Below are 26,115 nucleotides of genomic sequence, written 5' to 3'. Positions count from 1 at the left end.
TGGGCTGTAGATAAGATGGGTGGAGTTTGAGCAGCCATCTCGAGCTACAAAGTGGGACACGCTGAGGATATTGTAACAATCTAAATGGAGGAGGCTGCTTCCCAGCCAATGACATGATGCCATCAAACAAGTTCTGGAATTCCACTTCCACATTTTTTTACATGTAGGAGAAATAAGCTTCTATCTTGTTTAAGCCATTGTTAGCTATAAATCCTAAAGGGCTTCTTTTCACTAATAATTCAACATACTTGAATTATTAGTGATTCAACATACTTGAATTATTAGTGATTCTAACAGATACAGGTAGATTTGTAATAGAGTAAGGCCCTAAAAGTTTCCAGTTTTGGATAATGTGCCATATCTTCCAGGAATCACTTTGCCCCTCAAAATCTAAATTATTTTAACTAGAGTATTTAAGTCCACAACTGTGTGAACAGGACTGAAGCAGCTGAACATTTATGAAATCGTGGGGTGATCAGGAGCAGCGCACCTGAGCTTGGGCAGCTGAGCAAGGTCTGTGCAGGGGGTGGGGGACCCAAGTGTTGGAAGATCTTAGTTTTAGGTAATAGCTAATAAGTTCAGTAATCACTGCGTGTAAAGAGCTGTTGTTTCAGGAACTGAAGGTGTGACCCTTGGTCCGGGCGACCATAAGCAGTTCCACCTTTGTGCCTGAGTCGGACTACAGGCAATCAAGGTGGTGTCTGAGCCGTTGCACTCCAGGGTGAGGTGCCCACCACCCAGGACCCAGATGAAAGAATGCTGCAGCCTTTATCTGATTAACTTTTCCCCTGAATTCTAAATCCCATACCTACACTTTTCTTCTCCTTATAAAAAGGGTCAGTTTAAAACGGAATTGAAGACCGTCCATTAGGGTACAAACCCGCTGTCCTCTCAAATGGCCGACCATCTGAATAAAGTGCCTATAAAGATTCAATCCCTGTCTCTGCTTATTGGGTCTGGTAGGTGATGGACAGCACCAACTATGGCTTTTCTGGTTTCACAGGGACCCAAATCAGTTTCATTGAAAATATGGGTGTTTTTCCTTAAAAGAAAAATATTCCTCATGGATATATTGTGTGTATTTTTCCTCTCCTTCAGAGACTTGACTTGTATAGATAATTCTTGAGGTTTTTTTTTTAACTTTTAGGACTCTAAGTAAATAATTACTTAGTAAGTGATAAATGTTTTCCTGGCACAGCCTAACTTTATTATGTGACACCCAAGAATAATCACTTAGATTTTACAACATCCTTAATAAAGAATTGAGTAGATCTTTTCTGACTAGAGTAATTTATTTAGAGTTAGAATTTTTGAAGAAAGTAATTTTTATTTGTGCTCACAGTAAAGTAATTAGTGGCAGTCATTTTACTTAAGAGAAGTTTTTGTGTGTTTTTTTGAAGGTATCATTTACTGTGCTAGAACATATGAGAGGAACTCTGTCCAGGACAATAGTCTTTTAGTCTTGTTAGTGTCTTATTCTGTATAAATGTGCCTAATTGTTGCAGTTGCTAAACAGAACCCATCCTACTGAGTGTGATCATTTAGCTGTGAGGAGACATAATAACAGTTGCATCCAAAATTTGCAGCAATTTTACATATTCTTTTTGCAGACATTTTTTTTTCTTGTTGCCAAAGGCGCCGGGGAAGCGCTGCTGTTTTCCCCATTGTCAGGGGCAGCTGTCTGTCTGTGCTGAGACTGTGCAGCCACCAACCAGGCAGATGGTGGATGGGGGCTGAGGCATGTCTTCTGTGCCCAGGATCCACTTTGCTGGCTCTGGGGAGCGCAGCTGCCGCGCTCCTAGGACGGTGACAGCAAGGCGGCGTCTGCATTTCAGGAGCCCTTGTATAGAGCCATGTGCTTTGAAAGGGTGCTGTGTCTTTGGAGCATTGAATAGGCACTTGCATATTCAAACTGTCAGAGCTGTGTGAAAATATGGATTGCTATTAATTAGAATTTTGGATAGGAATCTGGCAGGAGGTGTGTTGCAAGGACAAGGGGAAACTGTTATGCCGATCTGCATATTAATGTGTTCCTGCTGCGGAGGCCAGCCAGCGCTCTGTAGCCTGCCTTATACCACCACATTGCTCACACGTGATTCACTCCTCTTCCTCCACCTTACGATTCTTTGTGCTATCAAATCCTTCCTAAGTGAGGCTTTGAGAAAACACTCAGTTGTCTGGGGGATGGTGGGGAGGGGGGCAGGGTTGTTGTGGGGTGGGGGTAGGGAAGGAATCCCCTTTTACTGTTTGTAAGGGGGAAGGAAGAACCTTCCCTGCTCCTGATACTGTGACCTGGCTGGCCCTCCAAAGAGGGTGGCTCACTGGGGAAACGGACCCAAGGACTATGATTCCGTGTTTCCTTATTGTCAAGTCTAGGCCGCGAGACATGACTGCAGCTCTGTCATTCCTGTCATACCCTCCCTTCTGTTCTGCCACTCTCCTCAAAGTGAGCATTGGCAGTTAACTTAGTGAAGCTGTTTTGATTCAGAACAATTGACTTGTAATCGTATGTCCTATAAGTTACTCATTTATAGTATATAATTTGATGGTTTTTAGTCAAGTCACAGGTATGTGAAACCATTGCCGGAGTCGGCATTAGAAAAGTTCATCAATTCAAAGAGAAACACTCTCTACCCTTTAGCTCTTATCCCCAAGTCCCCTCGTCCCTACCCCTGCTCTACGCAATCACTACCCTGCTTTCTGTTTCCGTAGACCCAGATATCTTGATGTGGGAATGGTTTTGGGGTGTGAGGGGGATGTATGTGTGAGGGTCTCTACACAGGGTGAGGCCAAGAGGTGAGGGTAGGGGAAACTTCCAGAACAGACAGAAAACTAGCCCTCACGTGTAATGACATTAAGCTCAATTGCTATCTATTAAAATCAAATGGATTCACTTTTGCTCATCATGCCCAGCTGAGGTTGTATATTGGCCTATTACTAACTCTTTGTCAGTCTTAATAGCTTACCAAATCAGAACTGTAACTTACACATGTGTGAGAAAAGTTAATTTTATATTTCACATCATACCATGAAGCAGTTTACATGATTTTTTTGCTTTATCAATATTTCACATTTAGGTGCCGCTCATGTTCCAGGACCAAAGCATCAAAGGTTGTCCCGTCAGAAAAGGGTAAAGGTGATCACTCACATTTGAGGAGGTCAAGACAGAATTTGCATCTGGTAATTCTTAAGACAGGGTTTTACTGCCCTTGGGGAGTTTTGATAATTTGCCATTTATTTCACACTTTTTTGAATCTCTGACCCTAACAATTTCACTCCCCATCCTTAGTAACTCTCATCCATCAACTCCCCACACCAGCATGATCATATTTTTATAAATGACATATAAATTCAAAGAATTTGGAGCTGGAAAGGATTTTAGGGACAATTTAATCAAAGCCACTTGTATTTAGCCAGCTTGGGCTGCTGTCACAAAACACCATAGCCTGGGTGGCTGAAACAATGGGAGTTTACTTTGTCACTGTTCTGGGGGCTGGAAGTCTGAAATCAGGGCGCCAGCGTGGCTGAGTTCCTGGTGTACAGATGTCACCTTCTTGCTGTGTCCTCCCGTGATGGTGGGGATGATGGGAGGAGGAAGAAGAATGGGGAGAGAGGGAGAGATCTCTGGTATCTTCTAATGAAGGCATTCGTCCCATCCTGAGGGCCCCTTCCTCTTGACCTCATCTAACCCTGACTGCCTCCAGAAGGCCCCATGTCCAAATCCCAGCGCGCTGGGCGTTAATGTTCGCACCCATGAATTTGGGGGGGATGCAGTTCAGCCCACAGCACCACTCACTAAATTTTTCTTTATGTTAACATGAAAGAAAAGTTATCTGCTTTAGAGAATTCCATTAAACTATTGGAGTTAGTTGTAGATCTAATGGGTATCAAAAATATGTTTGCAGATCCCTGCTTTGGAGCATTGCCAGTTCTTGAAAGTTCCTGATTGCTTAGAACTGTGGATCGGAGGGAAGATTCTGAGAAATGCAGAGCAGAAGTAGAAAATCAAGATACAGTAAAAGTCTTGGAGGTGGAGGTGGTGGGGGCGAATCTTAAAGCTACGGCCCAGAGGGAACGGAGGAGATGGGAACACTGAAGAGATTATCACCTTCCTGGGGCATGGGGTGAAATAATAAAGTAAGATTTCGGGTGGAATAACCTGAAAGTGGCTGAGGAGGGAGAACCTTTAGGTGAAATTTAAGGAAGTGACTGCCTGCAGAAGGCCCACTTTGCAGTGGGTCAGTGAACGCCTGTCTCACTGCCTCCAGCTGGGTTCCGCGGCCCGCAGGTGAAAGGTGCGGGCGTCCTCTGCCAGCTGAGCAGCAAGTCGGTCCTGACTGCAGTGGTAGTCCTCCCCTTATCTGTGGGTTTACTTTCCATGGTTTCAGTTCCCTGGGTCAACTACCATCTAAAAAGATAAAATGGAAAACTGCAGAAAGAATTTATAAGTTTCAAATTTTGTGCTGTTCTGAGTAGCATGATGAAATCTCGCGAGACCTGCCCCCTCTGCCTGAGATGTGAACCAGCTGCAGGCCATGTGCGCTCCCTGAGCTGTCTGTCTGCCTGAGCTCTGCTCCCATCCGTAGTGGTCTAGGTTACTATTGTAGCTACTGATGTAGTTACTGGGTTACTACTGTAGTGATTGTGTTCAAGTAAGCCTTATTTTACTTAATAATGTCTCATTCACCTTGCTTCATCTCATCAAGCAGGCGTCTTATCATCTATCATCATCCCAAGAAGAAGTAAGGTGAGTACAAAATATTTTGAGAGACACCACATTCACATAAGTTTTATCACAATATATTGTTATAACTGTTCTATTTCATTATTAGTTATTGTTGTTAATCTCTTGCTGTGCCTAATTTATAAATTAACCTTGATCATAGGCGTGGATGTATAGGAAATATAGTATTCTTGGGTCCTGTACTATCCGTAGTTTTGGGCGTCCCCTGGAACATGCCCTGAGGACAAGAGGGGAATGCTGAGTTTGGGAATTGTTTCTACCTTAGAGTGACGCCTCAAAGGCTTTGTCTCAGTGTGTTTTGTCTATGAGGAGACTCTACTATTAAAGGAATAACACCAATGAAGGTAAGACGCAAACCTAATCTTGATGATTATGAGTTAGCAAACTGGGATATTTGACCCACAGTTTACCCTTTCATCTGCAAATTAGATACAGCCAAGATTTACAGTGAGACAGTTCTCAGGTTATATGCGTTAGGAGTCAAATTTAATTTTTTTTTTGCTTTAGGATAATTTGATACCTCAATTCTCTATTTCTATAAAAATATAGTAAGCAAGCAATGATTATTCAGCAGAGAATATGTTTAAATACAGTATCACGTTCTCTTGATGTGCTTAAATATGGTTTACTCAGCCAGGATTAAGTTAGCACATAGGCTCTTGGACCTTGTTCAGCTGAACTCTGAAACCCACGAGGCATGGTGTCAACTTTTCATTTGGTGCATTTCAGTTTCTCGGGATTTCTGATTTGTTACCAGCATGTGTAATATATTTTTAAAAATAGATCATAAGCATTTGGTTTTGAAAGCGTCTACTTCAGTGGCACCATGGAACTGTCAAGAAAGGCAGAGGTCATTTACTTTGTGGAGACTGCGTAGTTGTTGATTAATAATCTTTTATTCTCATTGATACTTAACACGTGGGAAATATAACATTAGAGATTCTTAACAGTTATTTGCATAGATGGCAATGATGTACACACAGCATTCTTTAAATATTGGTTTTTATATTGAACATGAAAATTAGTTGCTTGTTAAGTGTAGGACTGAAACACACAGTTAACTGAACCAGGAATTCAGACTTCTTCTTGGCTCAGGAAATGGGTCCCGCCTCTCACAGTTTCGTGTACCTGTTTTGGAAGGGGCTGTTTTCACTGAGCTCGCACTGACCTAAACCATGTGCTCCACACTGTCTTCTTGTTTCCTGTCGGGTGGAAGTGGGGTGTGTGTGGGTGTGCACCCACTGGCATGCATGTGTGCACATGTATGTTCATGTCTGAGTATATGTGAGAGAAGCAAAGGCAGAGACAAAGAAGAGAGAAACTGAGGTAGAGTCTTTCCCCGAGTGAGAGAGTTTTTGAATCATTTTCAGGGGATTTGTGTCATTGTCCCATTTTTTTTTAATCATTTTTTACTGCTATGGATGGCTGTGTCATTCTTGTTGTTGTTATTGAGCCACAAGAAAAAACATTGGCAGTTCCGATGAGGTTATGAAGCCAGAAGAATTTCTGGAGGAAGATATCCTCATGTGTTACATAGAGCTTTCTCATTTTGTTTTCTTCATAAAAGGTCTCAACTCAACCAGTTATGAAGCACCTACAGACACTGTTTTGTGAAGAAAAATACATAATGAAGACTTTCTACTGAAAAATGATGATCAGCCAATATTTGTTGAGTGTCTGTCTACTATGGGCATTTTATTGAGTTAAGTGTTCTGAGGCACAAGATGAATAACATAAATAAGTCACAGAAACATGCACATGCTGTTTTCTTTGCATTGTTTCCAAAAAGCTTTACAGTAAGAATTTCATGGAACAATTTGACTGTCTTTATTATTCTTTAATTTATTTTTTAGAGAGAGCAGGGAGGGAAACATCAATGTGCAAGAGAAACATCAGTCAGTTACTGGGGACCTGGCCCACAAGCCAAGCATGTGCTCTGACTGGGAATTGAACCAGCAATGCTTTGGCTTGCAGGCCGGCACTCAATCCACTGAGCTACACTGGCCAGGACAACAATTTACCCATTTTATAAATGAGTTCTACAGTATATACATAGAGCAATAAAAATAGTCTCAAATTTAGGATGGATTGGGTCCCAAAAATTTATTTGAAAATTATTATAGTTGTCTGGTAATCAGAAAGCATTTCCCTGCTCTGACTAATGTGGCTCAATGGATTGAGTGCTGGCCTGTGAACCAAAGGGTCACCAGTTCAATTCCTAGTCTAAGCCACATACCTGGGTTGTGGGCCAGGTCCCTGGTAGGAGGCACGTGAGAGGTAGCCACACATTGATGTTTCTCTCCCACTTTTTCTCCTTCCTTTCCCCTCTCTCTAAAAATAAATAATATCTTAAAAAAGAAAGCATTTCCCTATCCTAAAAATTATAAATAAGGTAGGTTCCTAGGCTTGTTGATGACTTATATCCTTAGCTTATAAATTTAACCCTCAACTAAGATGTAAATTAAAATTATAACGCATTTTTAAGGACACCTAACCTATTATTATAACAATTAGGTGATTCGGTGCACAGACCTATGGTGTGACAGAGTCCCAGGTTTTTTTGTGGGGCACCTGTCTGTATAAGCAGCGCGAGTTATACAAACCAGAGTGTCAGCATGATTCTACTGTCCAGTCTCATCTGATCATCACAGTAGAATAAAAACCCCACACTGGCCAGAAGATACTGTGCATTTGGCATTCCACCCTCTAAGAACCAGAGCCCACGTGCGACATTCTGACCCCATAGGAGTGAGCTCTGGAGTCACGGGTGCCTCTGGTCAACACCATAATGTGGAAGCAATAGAAGTGTGGAGAGCCCCAAGAAGAAAAGGGGACTTAGGCTCATACAGTTGCAGGTCCGGGCTCAGGGTGCCTGCCCAGTGGGTGCTGCCGGCTTTGGCCAGTCATAGGTATCAGAAGGGACTCTAATGCCCAGGAACCTGAGTCTTGAATTCTGGGCAGAGCCCCCTACCTGTGTGTGTCTAAGAGTAACAATGTCAGTGACAATATTTCTATGGGAAAGTGCAATGTCAGTTTCAATTCAGAGCACAAATAACATATTTCTGATATGCCTGGCACGTGGTAGGTGCTCATTATATTTACTGAATAACTAAATAGATGGTTTGAAGATGGTGCTTCTTTTTAAAAGGATACATTAAGCACTAATTGCTGCTCAAGTTTGCCTACAAAAAGGCACCTGTGTGGGTGGGTTCTGGCTGTAGGAAGTCAAGGTTAATTACAATAAGTGGGACAGAACTGGGGCTATCAGAATTGGATGGCATCTTTCAGTCTTTGGTAGACATGAATGAAAGGCTAACAAATCATAAACTGTCTTTGTTGTTTTACTTCTGAGGAGATGGAAAATATTACAGTTTTTGGAGAAGAGGAAAATAACTTACATGAATTCATTCAACATAGTTGCAATGAGACGAGACTTAGAATTTCTGATATTAGTTGGACACCAACTAGTTTAGGTCCAAAGCGAAAATGTGGACAACAAGTAAGTTTTTTGAATAATAATTTATAAAAAGGTAATTCAAACCCTCTTCGCTGACCTGCAGAGAAAGTCCTGGCATTGCTGAATAATTCCAAGATCAACTAGGAGTCAATAAAACAGTTGTCTCTCAAAGACTTTTCTTCATAGAGTAGAAAGTACTTACATTCTGCACATACTAATTTTAATGACACCTTTCTGGGTGCTCAAGATGCTGTACTGTAGCTGTGGCATTGCATTCTTCCCGAAGGGGTAACCTGTGACATCTGCATTGTGAGAAGAAAGTTTAGCAATTCATTACGCCTCTATTGCTTCTACTGAGACAACCACCTGTATGTCTAGTTTGTCAAATGGGCAAGGGGTAGACAGCAACTTTATATGACAGAAAGATATTTTTCTTTGTTGCTTCCATGATATTCAATGGCAGAAATAACCACTCAACATAATTAGTCATTGTAAGGTACTTTGTACAGTAAATGCTTTATTGGAATAATAATAGCAAACAGTTTCATCACAACTCCACAAAAGGAACTCAGTGAGTAAATTTAGGATTAATGGGGGCTTATCCCAGGGTGGGATCAGAAGACCGTTAGACCCTGCATTCATATTTATGAAGGGTCTGGAAACGTACATTTAGACATTATCCTCAAATGAGGTTATGCATAGTCACAAGGCTTCATTGCCAGGACTAAACCTTTAAAATGTGCTGTTATTTTTGTAACCCTGTTTTGGCATTTATTCATATTTTACTGTATTGAGAGCCTCAAAAAATGGAAGCGGTCCAGGGGTCTTACACTCACTGGGAGGCTCTGATACACTTCCCCAGTCTTATGCATTCCACATGCGTAACCTTCCTCTCTGTGCTGGAGGAGTGAGAGGAGCCACAGGCTTTGTTTTTCTAATCTAGACACTTATGAAGTGGCAAAGCTAACATGGGGTAAGTGCAGGTGGCCAACACTGAGCTGCCTCCCTCATTCACTCACTGAACTCACACTGACTGAGCAGCCAGACAGAACGGAAAAGGAGTCTAGGCTCTGCCAGTCCCTCAGCACGCTGCCCTGTTGAGCTTCTATTTCACATTTGGTTAAGCAGAATCAACAATAGTATTTACCTCCAAGGACACTGTGGGGACCAAATGAGGTCATGCACTAAGGAGGCAGCAGAGGCCTGACGTGAACTAGGGGCTCAGTAGAAGTTAGCTGCAATTATAAGAAGCATTACTTTATACTACAGCGTGTTAGGTGTTATGGTAAGAGCTGATATCAAAAGATGGATAAAACTTGACGCAGTCTTTTATAGGCTTTAAATCTAGGGAGACGGGGGAAAATACAATTTTAGCATGGCAGGAACTGTAACTGCTTTTGTGTGAGGAGTAGGGACCACGGAAAGAGGTGACCTTCAGCTCCACCTTGGACATTCACTTGTTCAGAGGGTTCAGGGAAAACCCAGTTTCTTGTCTCACCAAACTGCTAATTAGCTGGGTGGTGATATCCGGCATATTGTTTGGCCACTCTGAGTTGCAGTCCCTTATATACAGAAAGAAGGGGTGGACTAAACTCAAAAATTTGCTGAACCGACCAGGTCGTGGGACCGAAGTGGGCTCGGGTTCTTTCCATGACATAAGTCAAGATTCTGATTTCATTGTTGATTCATCACCGTACCTTGGAAAAAAAGCTACTGTGCTTAACTTCACTTCCTCAATGCTTTCTAGTTAGTTAATTTCCAATTTTAATAAATTCGGAAAGCAAAATGCCTTATGCCACATGGGAGGAAATTTGTCTTGCAGAGTCCCTTGTCCGCACACTGGGTCTTGCTCAGCGGCACTCTGGCTGTCAAGGGGGTAGAGCAAGGCCTTCCATAGGGCTCTCATTCATAACTGCAGTTTCTCCTATGGGAAACTTCTCAGCCTTTTTTTTTCTCTTGAATCTAAAAATATCAGGCAGGATGATGAATTGAGTGTGTTTGTGTGTTTCTGTCATCCTTCAGAGCCAGGGAATGTTAATAACTGGATAAATGTCTATTCCCTCAGCCACATGCTAGAAAGGGTTTTGTTTTTAGCATGTTCCAGAAATCCCCTGGCAGATACTGAAACAAAAGTTGCAATAAAACAGAGTTACTAATCTATTTTCCACGCCAAATGTCTGAAAACCCCCATGCCTACTGATTTATGCGTCCCTCGTGCAGGGCCTTCGTGCAACCACAAGTAAGCAGTTTACTCACGTGCATTCTGGGGCAGAGAGGCTGGACACCAAGAACTTCGGGCTTCCTCTGATGAGTTATGTGTCCACCCGAGCTGTCAAGACCAAATATATATCAGAAATGGTCAGGTATTAGCTCTTCAAAAAGAACAAAAACTATAAAATGGGCCCTATAAAACTTTTGTATTGCACTACAGAGAAAAGTCCTTCTTCATAGCTTGACAAAACTATCTGGTAAAATAATGCAGTATTAAAAACTTATACAACACCCTTAAGAGAATAATCTGGAAGACTATGCATAATAATGAACCAAAAAATTAAATCTGTCTTGATTTAAGCCAGAGAGTTGCACAAACACAGCAGCTACTGCCTTCCACCCTGCCCTCTTCCCCAAGTGGGCTAGAGCAGAGCTGTTGTGAAAAAACGTAGAAACACATCTTTATATGATGAGGGTTTCCTGGAAGTGACAGGGAGCTGAGCCTCTCTCACCCACAGAAAGTTCTAGGAAAGAAACATTCTAGCCGATGGTTCTACCATTTTTAGAACATTATAATAATTATATAAAATTATTTTTAAGCACAGGTATGTAGGGTATCTGTGAAGATAACCTTTTATATTGTCAAAGGGACTGGCTTCTGTTACTGCCGCTTCCTCCCTTTTTCTTTTGTTTTTGTGTATGTGGGGAACCAACTTTTTCCATCAGAATTGAGTAAGGAGTTCCATAAATACATTAAAGAAATGTAGTAAGTGATTAGTAAAATCTTCTATTCTGGCTCATTTCTCCATTGAGAGAAATGGATAACTCCTGTAGCCACCTTTCACATACCTGTTATTTTATGACTTAATAAAAAATGCAGTTGTTCAATGCAAAGGTCTAAATTGTGAAGTAAATCTATCCTGAAATTTTTATTACACCTTTGTTAGAAAATCCAGAATTTTACATAACCCATAAAATTGGCTAAGTCACTCTTATTAAACACAAAGCAAGCCCTCTGCAGTGAATATTCATTTTGAAGTTTTAGCGTCTTGGAGTGTTAAAGCTAGAAATACTACTTAATTGGAGAATTTCTATGTTGAATAAATATTTTCTGATACTTAAACTTTCCAACTAATGCTGAGGTATTTCTAGTAATTATATTTTGTTTTGGCTGTGAAGAATTTAACTGAATTGAGAAGAGGCTAAGTTCATTGGTTCCTTTTCTAATAGCTTTTAAATACAGCTGACCACAGTGACAAAACTATAGCTTCTTGCTTTGCAAATTGATTCTCTTTAAACTTGATTGTTCATTCATTCACTCATTGACTCTTGGAATGACCTTAAATCGAAACCAGAGTACATTATTTAGTTGAGTGTAGTGATTTTTCTCAGAGCTGTATTCACAAGGTCCAAATAGTTATTCTTATAGCTGTGTAATCCCATCCAAGGGTCAAATCTGAGAGTTCTTGATGAGCTGTAGATTCTTATATCTACACATTCTTATATAGTCTTTTCTAAATATCATTAGTAGCATCCAACCTTTGGTAGGCATTGAAGAAGAGACTAGACTGTCTCATGAAAACTTATAATGCTGAAGCTCTACATTGCTGAATGAGGGCAGATCTTGAGATTTGGGCAATTAAGAACAGGGGGTGGCAGGTGAAGTCCAGTTAGCAGGCTGAGGAACACTGCAGGTTGTAGACCATGAACCTCTGCAAGGAAATGGGTCCCAGGGGTGTCTGTAGGCCCTGCCAGCAGTGTCTTTAGTAGGCAGTCTTGAATTTCTTCCAAATTGCCCCTTTGTCTCCAGTGTTTCCTACTATAATGATTAGAAAATCATCTACTACAATGGTTTTCAAAAAAAATTTTTAACAGGGGAGTTTGCTTTCACATGAAATGGATATAGAACCCTTGTGTATGAAATAGGAGAAGCATTGCTGCTTTGGTTGGGAAAAGGTAGCAAGCCCAGTACAGAAGAGGTCTAGGGTGGGAAGTTTCTTGAAGCAGGTCTGCCAGTCACTCAACACAGTCAAGAAAACTTAGTAATGTTCTTATGCTGTTTACAGACCAAATGAATTCAAAATGTAGATCCAGGAAACAGAACAGCACAATCTATACAAATTTAATGGTGATTGAGTAAATTTTGGAAACTATCTAGCAAAAATAATAATTTTATTGTATTGTGGTTGGGTAGTAGTTAACTGGCAAAGAGCAAAGTCATATCAGATGTAAATATGTGCCCAGCCAAAAAGCAAAAACAAAAACTTAGAAGTTCAACTAGAACTATGTAAGATTTCTATTAAGTAAGCTATAAAACTTAACTAAATGACAGAAAAGAGACTCTAAATAAATCCTAATGGGGTTTTCTTGAGAAACTTTTCAAGTTGATTTTGAAAGTCATCTGGAAAAAAATATACAAAACATCAATATTGCCCTGTTAGACATTAAACATAATATGAAGCTTTAGTAATTAAAACAATTCCTATTATAGTAATAGATCAGTGGAAGCAAATAGGGAATTCTGCAGTTGACCCGTGATAAGTGAAAATTTATATAGATTTTAGATGGCAGTTTAAATCACTGTGGAAAAAAGAAACCTTCAATAAATGATGGGCAGATTATTGACTTCCTATTTGGAAAAAAAATTAGGGTTTTTCTTTATAACAAAATATGCAGTTAAAATAAACTTCAGATGGACCATGGATTTAATTGGGAAAAAGCAAAACCATCTAATAGAATAAAATATAGGAAAGACTTCAGCCAAGATAGAGGCATGGGTAGAGACGCTTTGCCTCCTTGCACAACCAAAAGCATGACAATAAATTTAAAGACAAAAAATAACCAGAACTGCCAGAAAATCGAACTGAAGAGAAGTCTGGCAACCAAGAAGTTAAAGAAGAAACATTCATCCAGACTGGTAGGAGGGGTGGAGACTGGCAGCCAGGGTGGAGAGGGTGAGAGTCGAGCAAGTAACATTGTTCCCTCTTGGACTCCTTCCCCACATACGGTGCCACAATGAAGTAATGGGGGTTGCCCCACTCTGGTTAATATCTATGTCTGCGCCCCTTACTATGTAAAAGGCATGTGAAGATGAATATATATATATATTTTTTGAATAAATACGGTATCCCAGGCTAGGCAGGCTAGGCATCCTGGTGATCAGGATGCTCACAGGAAAGGTTGAGTTGGTTGCAAAAATAGAGGAAGAAGTAAAGGCTATGCAAAGTGAAATAAAGAAAAATGTACAGGGAACCAACAGTTAAGGGAAGGAAACCAGGACTCAAATCAACAATTTGGACTAGAAGGAAGAAATAAACAGTCAACCAGAACAGAATGAAGAAACAAGAATTCAGAAAAAATGAGGAGAGGCTTACAAACCTCCAGGACAACTTTAAATGGTCCAACATCTGAATCCTAGTGGTGTCAGAAGGAGAAGAAGAGCAAGAAATTGAAAATTTATTCGAATGAATAATGAAGGAGAACTTCCCCAATCTGACAAAGGAAATAGACTTCAAGGGGGTCCAGGAAGCTCAAAGAGTCCCAAAGAGGTTGCACACCAAAGCATATCATAATTACATTACTCAAGATTAAAGACAAAAAGAGACTCTTAGAAGCAGCAAGAGAAAAGGAGACAGTTACCTACAAAGGAGTTCCCATGAGACTATCAGCTGATTTCTCAAAAGAGACCTTATGGGCAAGAGAGGGCTGGAAAGAAGTATTCCAAGTCATGAAAGGCAAGGACCTACATCCAAGGTTACTCTATCTAGCAAAGCTATCATTTAGAATGGAAGGGCAGATAAAGTGCTTCCCAGATAAGGTCAAGTTAAAGGAGTTCATTATGACCAAGCCCTTATTATATTAAATGTTAAAGGGACTTTCTAAGAAAAAGGGGATAAAAAATAAGAGCAGTAAAATGACAACAGATTCACACTATCAATAACTCAACCTAAAAAAAAACCAACCCACTAAGCAAACAACTAGAACAGGAACAGAATCACAGAAATGGAGATCACATAGAAGGCTATCAGCAGGGATGGGGAGGGGGGAATGGGGGAAAGGTATGGGGAATAAGAAGCATAACTGGTAGGTACAAAATAGGCAGGGGGAGATTAAGAATAATGTGGGAATGGAGAAGCCAAAGAACTTATACGTACGACCCATGGACATGAACTAAGATGAGGAAATGCTTTTGGGAGGGTGGGTGCAGGGTGGAGGGGAATAAAGGCTAGAAAAAAAGTAGGACAACTATAATAGCATACTCAATAAAATATATTAAAAAACAAAAGAATAAAATACAGGAAACCCCAAAACAAAATAAAACTAAGACATTTAAAAATTACCTCTTACCCTCATTAGTACCCAGGGAAATTAAAACTGAAAGTGGGAAACACTATTTTTGCCCATGGGGTCCCTGGAAACCCAAAAATGCCCAGTGATGGTGAAGACTGGGAGAAACACACACTGTCATGATTGGTGAGGGTGTGAATTGGTTTTGCCTTGGGGGGAAGATAATTTTGTTGAAGATGTTATAATTTATAGCAGTTGCACTTAAGACATTTGTCCCAAAGAAAGACTTGAACACATGCCCGAATTTTTACACACGAGGACACTCATTACTGCATCATTTGTGATAGTAAAGACGGAAGCAGTGGGGGAGTGACTGAACAAACACGGTACCGCAGGCCAGGCCGCCGTTTTAAGTATACAGCAGTTACCAGGAATGAAGTAGATCGGTGTGCGCTGCCAGTGAGACTCCCAAGACAGATGCGCGAAGTCAGGGTGTCAAACTCATGTTCACCGGGGGCCGCATCAGCCTCACAGATGCCTTTAAAGGGCTGAATGTTCTTTCAACTCCTTGATGGTTAAGGAGTTGTTACATTTATACAGTCCTAAAATTATTTCAGCCCTTTGAAGGCAGCCATGAGGCTGATGTGGCCCCTGGTGAAAATGAGTTTGACACCCCTGTTTTAGTGACTAAAGGAAGCTGGAGAACAATAGGCATGGCATGACACTATTTGTGTAAATGACATCACCATATAAGTATGTATTTATGGTTACATATATCTTTTAAATACATTGAAAAAGGTCCAGAAAGGACCAAACTTTATACCAGATTGATGACAGTGTCCGACCTTGGAGAGGGGAATGGAACTGGGCGGTGATGCTGGTGGTGGTAAGACGGGGCTCGTAGTCAAGGAAGGCCCTGTATTTTTGGCATTATTATTATGTACTTATTACTTAGGCAATTAACTATCATTTACTTTGAAAAACACAGAAACTATCAACTAAAAATCATTATCCCTTGATTAACTCAGAAAGCTACAAGACAGGGAAATAAAGCCAACGCAGGGGGAAGTGTTAAAAGTCAGGCAGTGACACAGGTCCGGGAACCGACTGTGCTGTGTGGAGGACGGTGGCATTTTGGGACTGAGACATGAATGTCCCACCATCCTCCCCTACCATGGTCCCCCTGTGAGGAGAACCCTTGCAGGCGTCTGAGAGTAGACGTCCTGGCCATTTGTCCTCGATGCGGGACCTCCTGTCAGCTCTGGGCTTCCTTTGATGCCTCGAGGAAAGCAGCCTGCAAGGACTTTGGGCACTTCCCTATGTTGGCAGCAAACTCAGAGTACCTTCCCTTTTCCAGCAGGTACCCTGACAAGAGAAGTTATGCCATCCCTTTCTTTTCTATTTCTCTTACCTGCATGTTGCATGGTTTACTCTAAGCAGATATTTGAGAAATAATCTGTGATATACTCTTGCAGAGTTTCAGCTTATTTGCACATTTGTAAGGCTGTGTGTTGTGCAACCTTAGAGGACATTAACACACAATGACCGAGCTCCACCCCCCTGCCCCCACCCACACCACGTGCATGGAGGCCCCTCTGTTCTTGAGAGCAGAGTCTTAAAACATGACACTGATCATCCCAATTATACATCCTAACACTGCCTTGGTTTTCCTTCTTTCTTACCTCTTGTTTTTACAGACACCTGGTTGGGAGATTGTTCAGTCATGTTTTCTCCTGGGATTTTTCGGATGGTGGGAGAGGAATGCTGAGACACCTGTGATCCCTCCGGTGTCCCGGTGGGGGACATCCTGCTCACCCTCTGTTTCCTGGGAGGTGTTTGGGCCATAAGGAGATCACAGGCTTTGTTCAGATCTCAGCTCAATTATTTACCAACTGTGGACTTTGGGCAGATTTCACAACTTCCTCTAAATTGGCTCTTAGCAGTTTGTGGTTCTGTATTTAAAACCCCCATGTATTCCCTAGTGAGGAACAGGATTCAGTTTGTTTCCTGGCGTTCCCATATTTTCCTTGCCTTCCCTACTTGCTTCAGCTTCTGGGCAGAAAGCATTTCCTTTACTCCTCTTTCCCCAGATCATCCCCTTAGACACTTCCGTTCACTGAGTCCTCAAACTAACTCTGCTCCTCCCCATGTGCAGTTCTGGTACCAAGGTCCTGATAGAAAATGCTGTAACTGTGGGCTGAGGCCAGGCACCTCGCAGTGGGGTCACAACCTGGAGTGAAACTGGGTTACCCACTTTTCATGAACACTTTTTTTTCTGCCATAGAATGTGATTTCTCTGTATAAATTTGCCAAATTCTGATGTTGTCCCCTACATTACTTGCCCCTGGATGATGAGAACATAGATATTTTGTTCTATCTTTATAATGAAATGTGGATTTCCTTTGGAAAATGTACTACTTAAAGAATGATTCTTGCTGATTAAACAATTGGAAAATGCCTGTATAGATTGGTTTCCTAACCTGAATACTGAGCTGTTCCCTGGGACTTGGTCATGTGTTCATCCACCAGTAAGTCCTTGTCTCTGATTTTTTCTTATCAGAATAATCCCACACAGTTTGAGGTCAGTAAAATTGTTACTTTTAAAATAGGGGGATCGCCTTAGTCTATTTAGGCTGGGTGGCTCAAAACAACAAACATTTCTCTCTCAGGGTTCTGGAGGCTGGGAAGTCCAAGATCAAGGCACTAGCGCTGTTGCCTTCTGGTAAGGGCCCGCGTCTTTCCTCCCAGCCAGTGCCTTCCTGCTGTGTCCCCAGGTGGTGGCGAGGCCAGGAGTTCTCCGGAGCCTCCTCCGTGGGCACTGATCCTATTCAGCAGGACTCCGCCCTCATGACCTAAGAACCTCCCAAAAGCTCCCCCTACTAATACCATCACATTGGACATTAGGACTTCAACATATGAATGTGGGTGTGGGAGGACTGCACAAACATTCCAACCATAGAGGAATTACATATCATTTTCAGTGAAAGTAAAAATAATATATGCCAATGTAAGGAGAATTGGAAATACAGAAAAGCAGAGAGAATAAAAATTATCCACACCTGTCACACAGAGATAGCCACTATTAATATTTTGGTGATTATCTGTTTTTATTTCTATGTATATAACATAATACAAATATATTTTAAAAATTAAATTAATGAGGGTACATTTTTATAATTAGTATTTCACAACATTGCATCAAAAGTTCTTTTGCCACTAATGACTTTTAGAGTATAATTTTCCAGGTTTTTATTTTTAATTTTTGGTTTTTTTTCTTCTCTATCATGTCACCTACACCAGGTTCATGAAGATTTTCTGCTATGCTGTCTCCTAGATTAAACCTTACTGTTTAATTTTCATATTTAGCTGTACAACCTATTTGAAGTTTATTTTTGTGAATGTCAGGTATGAGGAAGAAGTCAATGTTAATTCATTTTTCATATAGGTTTTCAGTAGATTATGTACCATTATTAAAAAGACCATCTTTCTCCAATGCATTGGGGCATCTTTGGTATAAATCGAGTGGTTGCTTCTATGTAGGTCTGTTTCTAGACTCAGTTATGTCCCAGGGGTCTAGTCATCCTTCCTTGTACAAAATTCACTTGACTTGATAATTCTTGCATTAGAATGAGTTGCAATATAATTCTTCCTGGAAGTATGCTTTAAATGCATCTCAAAATTTTTTATATAACATTTTTGCTCTCATTCAATTCAAAATGTTTTCTAATTCCATTGTGATTTCCCCTTCAATTCTTACTAATTTTAGAAGGGTATTAAATTCTAAATACTTGAGGATCTTCATATTTACCTTTTTTGTGATTGATTCCTAGGTTAATTCTATTGTGATTAGAGAACATGGTGTGTATAATTTCAATCTTCTAAAAATTATTTTGATATGCTCATATAGCCAGGCAAATTTAAATTTTAGTGAGTAGTCCATGTGTCCTTGAAAAGTATATGAATTCTGCAGTTGTTGGCCGCACTGTTTTCTATATAGTAAGTCAGATTGTTTCATGTTGTTTTAATCTTCTATATCCCTACAGTTTGTCTGTTTCTTCTGCTAGCTTCTAAGAGAGAATTACTAAAGCCTCTCAGTATTATTGTGAATTTGCTATTTACCTGTAGTGTTGCCCATTCTTGTTTTACATAATTTGAGACTATAGTGGTAAATACATAAAATTTTAAATTCTTACATCTTTCCAATGAATTAATTCTTTTTATAATTATGAAGCCACTCTTTGTTGCTATTAACACTTATTGTATTAATGTTTACTTTGATATTATTATAGCTACACCAGTTCTTTTTGGTTATTGTTCGTCTAGTATATACTGTTCCATTTTTTTCTTATAGCCATAATGTGTCCTTATTTTTAAAATATATTTTCTATAAGCAGCAAAGGATTTTGAAAAGTTGAGTCTTACCAACTTTGTCCTTTTGTTGAAGTGTTTGGTTATTTTTAAAATAAATATCGATATATTTGGTCTCTGTCTACCATTTTATTATTTGTTTTCTATTTAACTCAGTTGTTTTAGATTCTTTCTTCCCTTTCTTACTTTCATTGGGACTAATTGAGAAGATTTATTATTATTCAGTTTGTCCGACTACACCACCCAGCTAATTTATGTATCTTCCATTACTCTGTTAGTGCTTACCCTAGAAATTACAATACAGATTTCTGACTTATTTGATTCTACTGTGAATTTTACTCTCACCGCTTGGCTATGCAAAGACCTAAGAACACCAACTTCATTTACTACCTTCTATCTTGTGCTAATGTTGTCATACATTTCAATTCCATGTATTTTTCTGACATTATATTTTGAAATTTTTCAAACATAGAAAAGTAGAATTTTATAGTGAACATTCATATACTCATAGATTCCACTCCTGACATTTTAGTTCTTCTTTATCATTATACAGTGTTCCTCTCTAGTTTTAGAAATACTCCTTGTCTTAAAATCTGAGCCTCAACATAACTGAATTGCTGCTTCTGGTGGAGAAACACACTTAACCCTGTTTCTATGCATAGTTCCATTGGCAGCAGTTGATCGGACCCATGAGCATTGTTAGAAACATAGCTTTGCCAGGCAGAGAACAAAACAAATAATTCTCAGATGAAGTAAAAAAGACAAGTAACCTCTTAGAGTGCGAATTTATGAGATACTGAAGTGGTGGCTACTAATGTAAGAATTTTGGAAAAGGTGATCTGAGATGTGTCCTAATCACTAATATCATATGGGAAAGATATATAATAATTTATGGTATTGTCTAATCTTGTATATTATATAACATTGCACGCAATAGTATAATATATAGATTATAGATACAATTATATATGGTGTTTTATATAATACATACAATATATTTTATATCTACTTATATAACATTATATAAAATATAGCAACGATATAACCCTGTGATTTATGTGGATAACTAGATAAAAAATAATGAAAAGGATTGCTGAAAGTGGGAAGTCTGTTGTTGGATGTAGTCCTGTCCTTGCTTGCTGATTTTCTGTGCCTAATTAATTAATTCAGGAACTGTCTGATTGACTAATTGTATATCCTTAATTCTATAGTTGGCATTGCTGATGAGATGATGTATGTTGAATTACTGTAAGCAAAAAGTTGCTTTGCTTTTGATTCTGATTCATCCTAATGATACGTGTTCGTGTTGTACTGGGCTTGAGCGAAATCATTGCATTAGTGGAACCGCCATCAGAGATTGCTGTAAACATTTCCGTTACACTAATTGCTGTGATTTAGTCCAATCTGTGAAAAAAACAGGAGAGCAACATGACCCTCTTACAAACATTCTTTTTGTTGTTATTTTCCTTAGAATACAAAAATATACCCATAATTGCCTGGTAGACACAGTGTTTAATCTATAAAAATGGAATTTTTAAATAAAATGATGGCAATAGTGTAACATGAAGGCAGCATATCTGATTTTAACAATGTTATTGCTTATGTCCCTATGGTCACAAATTACAATTATTGTTTGTTATTGTTGCTCTTTAACTTGTGCAACTACTTGGGAGCCCACCTAAGATCCAAAGACTAGTATTTGTATTGTGAAGCACACACAGACTTGCAGGAATTCCTCCCTAAATAGTTAGAACATTTTCATGGACATAGGGGAAGGAGACCATCAGGGAATATAAAAAGGTCAGTTACAATACCTTTGGAGGCACTGCAGAGATTGGTAGAATATCAGTCTTAGTTAATTATCTATAAAGCCTGGCAAGGTAAGCTTGGGTATCAGGCACTAACTGAAATATTGAGAGATGTATTGAACATGGTTCAGATTTTGCAACTATCAGAGATTATCTACACTTACAATACATTTGATTAGATATGTGTATGTGATATTAGCAAAGGACTCCTTGCATAAATAGGAAAGGGAAAAGGATATCCTTTTAATCCTTAGAAACTTCTTGATTCTTTTCTCCTCCCCCTCCCTCTCTCCCTCTCTCCCTCTCTCTCCCTTCCTCCTTTCCTCCCTTCCATCCTTTTGTTCCTGAGGTTTCTTCCCAGGTAGACTCCCTGTGTGTTTTGTGTGTGTGCTTTCTTATCTCTGTATTTCATGTTAGGGACTTTCATCCAGTGTCTGATATTCTCAGTTATCTGCTGATTAGAAGCTTATTAGAGGCTCTGAACAGTGAGATGGGCAGGCCAACTGAACTGAGAACTTCCCTCTAGGGTAGGATTCCCAAATTTTCTTGGTTTTGGCTCCCCTAGAATCTCAATCATTTAATCATGGCACTTCTAGGCCCAAAGAAATGCCCGATACTTTCTTTATTAGGTAGCTGGGTCCAAGGAACTTAATAGTAGTTTGCATGGTGAGCAACAGAAATGGCTGTTTCCTTTTTAAGTTCAAAATGTCTCACAGTGAGACATGGTGCCGCAGTGAGTCTTAGTGCACTGGTTGGGAAGTGCACTGTAGGATGACTTGGCTGGGAGGCTTGTCAATACAGAGGTTCCATGCAAAGTCATTTGACTGGGCTTGTGTCTGAATGATGGAGGTCTAAGACCCTTCAACACTCCATGGGCTTTCTGCATTAATGTGGAAATCAATCAGAGATAGCCTTTCAAAAAGATGATCTAATATGGAATTATTTAATCTACTCAAACTAGACCTTCTTTATTTGTACGTGGCAATACCACACACATATTTCTTTGGGGTTGGGGTGGACGACCACACATAGTACCTTACCTTCTTGGTGGTGTCTTCCATGTCTCATCAGTCACCTTGTAAGTGTGGATTCTCTCTCTTTCCCTAGCAACAACCTAAACCGTCACTGTGGCCTGGAGGTGGTATGAAGGAACTCATGGAAATGAGGCCCACAGCTTCTGGCCAGAGTCTTGGCCTTCCAGGGTTAGGAAAGTGAAGGGATAGTACTCCCTGCACTGGGAACCAGTGTCACTGAGCCATGAAAGCTCAGGGCTTTAACTGAATGAATCCTAATATGTCGGTCCGAGATATGATTGATGCACTTATGTTCTATGCTACTCCAATACTTCTGATTGTAGGTATAACATACATGCAAAGTGGGCTAAACTAACATATTTTCAGAAGAAGTAGAACCTTCCAGGGACATAGGCCACTCTTATGGACTGGCATGCTAAAGTGCTGTGGCCAGAACGAGGACTGAAAATCATGATTCCTACACACAAGCACTACACAGGTTAAGACTATGTCTTGATCTACCAGATCCAGAGAAGTTTTTCTGTCTCCTCTCAGCGAGTGTATACCTCGCTCCCAGCCATTTGGAAACCGTGTGGGGGAAGCAGACTGAGGTCTCTACATTCATGATGCTTTCATTCAATTTTCCTGTTTGCTACACTCCCCACCACTGTGCCTGGGGGTCTCCAAGTTTGAGGGAGATGACTGCACAGAAGCCTATAGAAAAGAAGGGGCACAGAGACTGACTGCTCCTCAAACAGCTCTTCACTAATCTGTCTCTTCACTCCACTTCCAAGGGTATCTGATGCCATTCATTTATGAGCCTTTGTAATGCTGTGTGGATAAGATTCATTCTTGGCTTTCACCACTGCTGCCTTAGGATTCAGCTTTCCAGTTCTGTTAAGTTAGACACCACTTATCCATCTGTTTTCCAGCTTCCCACATTTAAAAAATGGTCTCCCCTTTATTTTCCCCGTTCTTATAGGTTTATCTCTTTATTTGTTTTGAATCTCTTCACTGTAGTTTTAGTAGAATTTAGGGAGAGAGTTAAATTAGATATGCCTGTGCTACCTATCACATTTCCATTTGTTCATTCATTCTTGAGAATCTTCACATGCCAGATTTTGAGTGCTAGGTTTTAAAATATGGGAAGACCAACACTTGGGTACCAAGTGGCTCACGGCTGGAGGGCGGAGAGAACCAATGGGGTTAATAAAGATTGTAAATGAACACAATGATAACAGCACATCAGAAGTTAGTGTCAGGTTCAGTGGTAGTGTGAGATTAACTACCAGAGTTAGGTACTGTTGGATGTGAACTCTTGGATGGACAAGGCTATAAGTTGGGTATCTGCAAAGTTTATGGCTGAAAAAGCAAGGGAAAGGCAGGGACTCACAAGTACTATCCCAGTTGTTTTGGGTACAATGGAATTCCCTGTCCCCCTCTTCATTTGTCCCTGCCCTTGCCAGGGTAAGGATGGGACTCTCTGTCCCTCCCCATCCTTCCCTACATGGGATGTAGGGGGTAATTTTTTTGTCTGTGTGTGTGTGTGTTTTTAGCAAAATAGCCTATTGAGTTATGCCACATAAGATGGTCAGTGTTAAGAAGAGAGATGTTTGCTCTGCAGGTGTCCCACTCAGGAGACTTTGAGATTCCAGGACAGAAGACATTGCACTTGAACCACAAAGGTATTTGGGACCCAGAGATGAGAGGTAGGAGACAAGCAGGAAGGGAGGCAGAGGGAAAAGAACTCCTGGCACCTGTGTCAGGAGGACTTGGGGCCAGACTGAAAGACAACGGAGCTGTGAAGAATTGTTTGTGCTGGTTTATTGACTTTGAATCCTTCTGGATTCTTCCTGTTGATGGACTGAGATTTCTGAACTTTAGTGTGAGTTAAAGGCAGCTTTAATTTTTTTCATTTATAAGAGAGTTCTTTTAAAAAACCTGAGCCTTCCTTTTTCTAACTTCCTCTTTCTTTATATTTCTCCTTCCCTTTATCTAACCTTCAGGGTTACCTCCCAGTCTCAGATGGGAAAGTATATGAGTCTTCAATAGCACTTAGAGTACTTAATGAGCAATGAGAGTACTTAATGATTTCATCTACACATAATCCAAACGTCTTGGTTCTCACCAGCTGAAGACAATTCATCTCAGTCCCATTGATATACCCTGCCCACCTGGATTCAGGGATGCTAGTGTTTTGCAAGTCTTAGGGACTCTCCAAGTGTCCATAAAAAATCAGTACTTGATTGTTAACTCAGTGTAATGGCTCCAGATCCCAGTGCTTTGGGTTCGTCTTGGTCACTGTTACTCCTGCTACTTCAAAACTGTGAGAAAGAGAATGTTCTGTGTTGTACCCTATTGGGAGTTCCAGTTCAGGTTGATTGAACCCTGGAATGTTACAGCTCTAGAAGCTAAGCATCTGCAGAGTGAGAAATTGAAAAAGCAATTGATGTACAACTACTTTCTCTCCAGCTCAAACACAAGCCTGAGTAAGTGTCTGGACAAGACCTGGGGCCATGGAGGGCCTCTAGGAAGTGCTCAGGGACCACTAGGTGTCTCCAGTCTCAGGACACTGGCTGCATCTTACTCACCATGAAGACACCTTCTTTGCATTTTCCAGGGGCAATGTTTTTCTCCTTGCACTATGGCTGCTCCACCCTCCACCCCTGGGCCAGGTGCCCAGCATGGGGCAGGCCATCAGATGTCACTATTTTCCTGAACTCCCTAGTCCATCAGTCCATATGTGAGTGAATGAGTGCACAGGCATGTACTGGAAGGAACCCAGAATGTTGCTTGACTCACGTTTAATAAAACAGACAAGTTAGACTCACCCTATTGTGCAAATATTTTCAATTTAAGTTTGAGTTTCTATTGTAATGGTCTGTTTCCCTCCATAGTAAAAGAATCCAAAAACATTCAGTAGATTACATTTTGGGGGTACAAGCCCTTGAAATCATGTCCCAGTCTAATGGAGAATTTTATACTAGTACAACTCTCTCACCTTTGTGTCCTTTCCCTCTCAGATTCTGGCATGCCAAACCACAGAGGGCATAGTCAGGTTCAACTTCCTTGTTTTCTCTGCTTCAGGTCCAACTGAGAGAAAAGGATCTTGCATACTGAGTGCATGTTCCATTTTCCCTCTCAGAAGCAGAGCCAAAACCTAGCAGCGGAAGGCAGTCGATTTATTCTAACATATGCTTCATGTAACGTGAGATGTTGGAAAATTCTGATAGCTGCACCGAATTGAATGCAGTCAGCAAATCCCATGGTCATGCGTAATTTAAACAAGTGGGTTAGCCAACCTGGAACTAGACACCTTCATGTATGAATGTAAGGGTGAGTTGCCAAGGCACCCTCAAGAATGTCCTATATGCCTATTGAAGCAGGAATCCAAAATGAGAAAAATGCAAATGGCTGTAGTACATGTGCATGTTAGAAAGATGAGCCCTTGCCAATTCAGTGAGCTCCTCTCTAAAAGCCCAAGTCTGTGGCTTTCATGAAGTAAGAAAGCGCTGGGCCCAACTACTGATTAGGAGAGGAAAAAGGATTCTAGCTGTATAGAGCTACTGTAAGTCCTTTGGAAGGAACTGGTGTACAGTCTATAATGGGTAATAAATTGATAAAGGGATGTGCATGATGGATAAGAAAGAACAGTCCTGACATGACTCATACCCTCTAAGTAGTCAAAATCATTTGACCTGCAAATGTTTCATTGGTTTGAACCTACACTAAATGACACCATTTAATGCTTTCTTTCTCTAGCTCCCAAACTCACAGAACATGGGTACTCACCCAGAACAGATATTCTCAGAGTCCCAAGTGAATATAAAACTCTATTCAATCCCATCCCTAAACATACATACAGGCTACAAAGGAGAGTTCTATTTAGGATTCTACCTACTTTTAAAAAATTCTTTTGCTACAGCTTTTTAAGTACACGTAGTAGGATCTTTTCTACCCTAACTCCAGGATTAAACCAGCACACCAAAGCAAAAGAGATGCCTTGACATGCTTTTAAGTCATACATTGGGCAAATTTGATATCAAAAATCACCACAAGTCAGTGGTGTTTTCATTTGGGGAGAGAATTTAATTTCAGTATTATGAACCCTGGATACCAGCAGGTGTTTCCCTTCATTCTCTCTTTTCTTCAGTCTACGTCCATGGATGGGAAAGTTCTACAGAGACCATGGTGTTGTGCAGACGAATCCTACTTTTTCTGTGGGGG

The 26,115-nt window shown here is 40.4% G+C and overlaps 1 long non-coding RNA gene across 1 annotated transcript; it reads right to left on the bottom strand.

Annotated features, from left to right (window-relative positions):
- Positions 1-8,118: 8,118 nt before the first annotated feature.
- LOC128627410 (uncharacterized) lies at positions 8,119-16,525 on the bottom strand. Its single transcript, XR_008391605.1, has 3 exons — positions 16,382-16,525; positions 10,458-10,530; positions 8,119-8,503 (listed from the first exon to the last, which is right to left on the bottom strand). It is a non-coding gene; the product is annotated as an uncharacterized LOC128627410 (long non-coding RNA).
- Between the last annotated feature and the right edge of the window lie 9,590 nt (positions 16,526-26,115).

Source organism: Artibeus jamaicensis, unplaced genomic scaffold (genome assembly GCF_021234435.1).
Source record: "Artibeus jamaicensis isolate MK-2021 breed Jamaican fruit bat unplaced genomic scaffold, CSHL_Jam_final contig_391, whole genome shotgun sequence".
NCBI lineage: Eukaryota > Metazoa > Chordata > Mammalia > Chiroptera > Phyllostomidae > Artibeus > Artibeus jamaicensis.
This window is presented reverse-complemented; position numbering and strand designations above follow the sequence as displayed.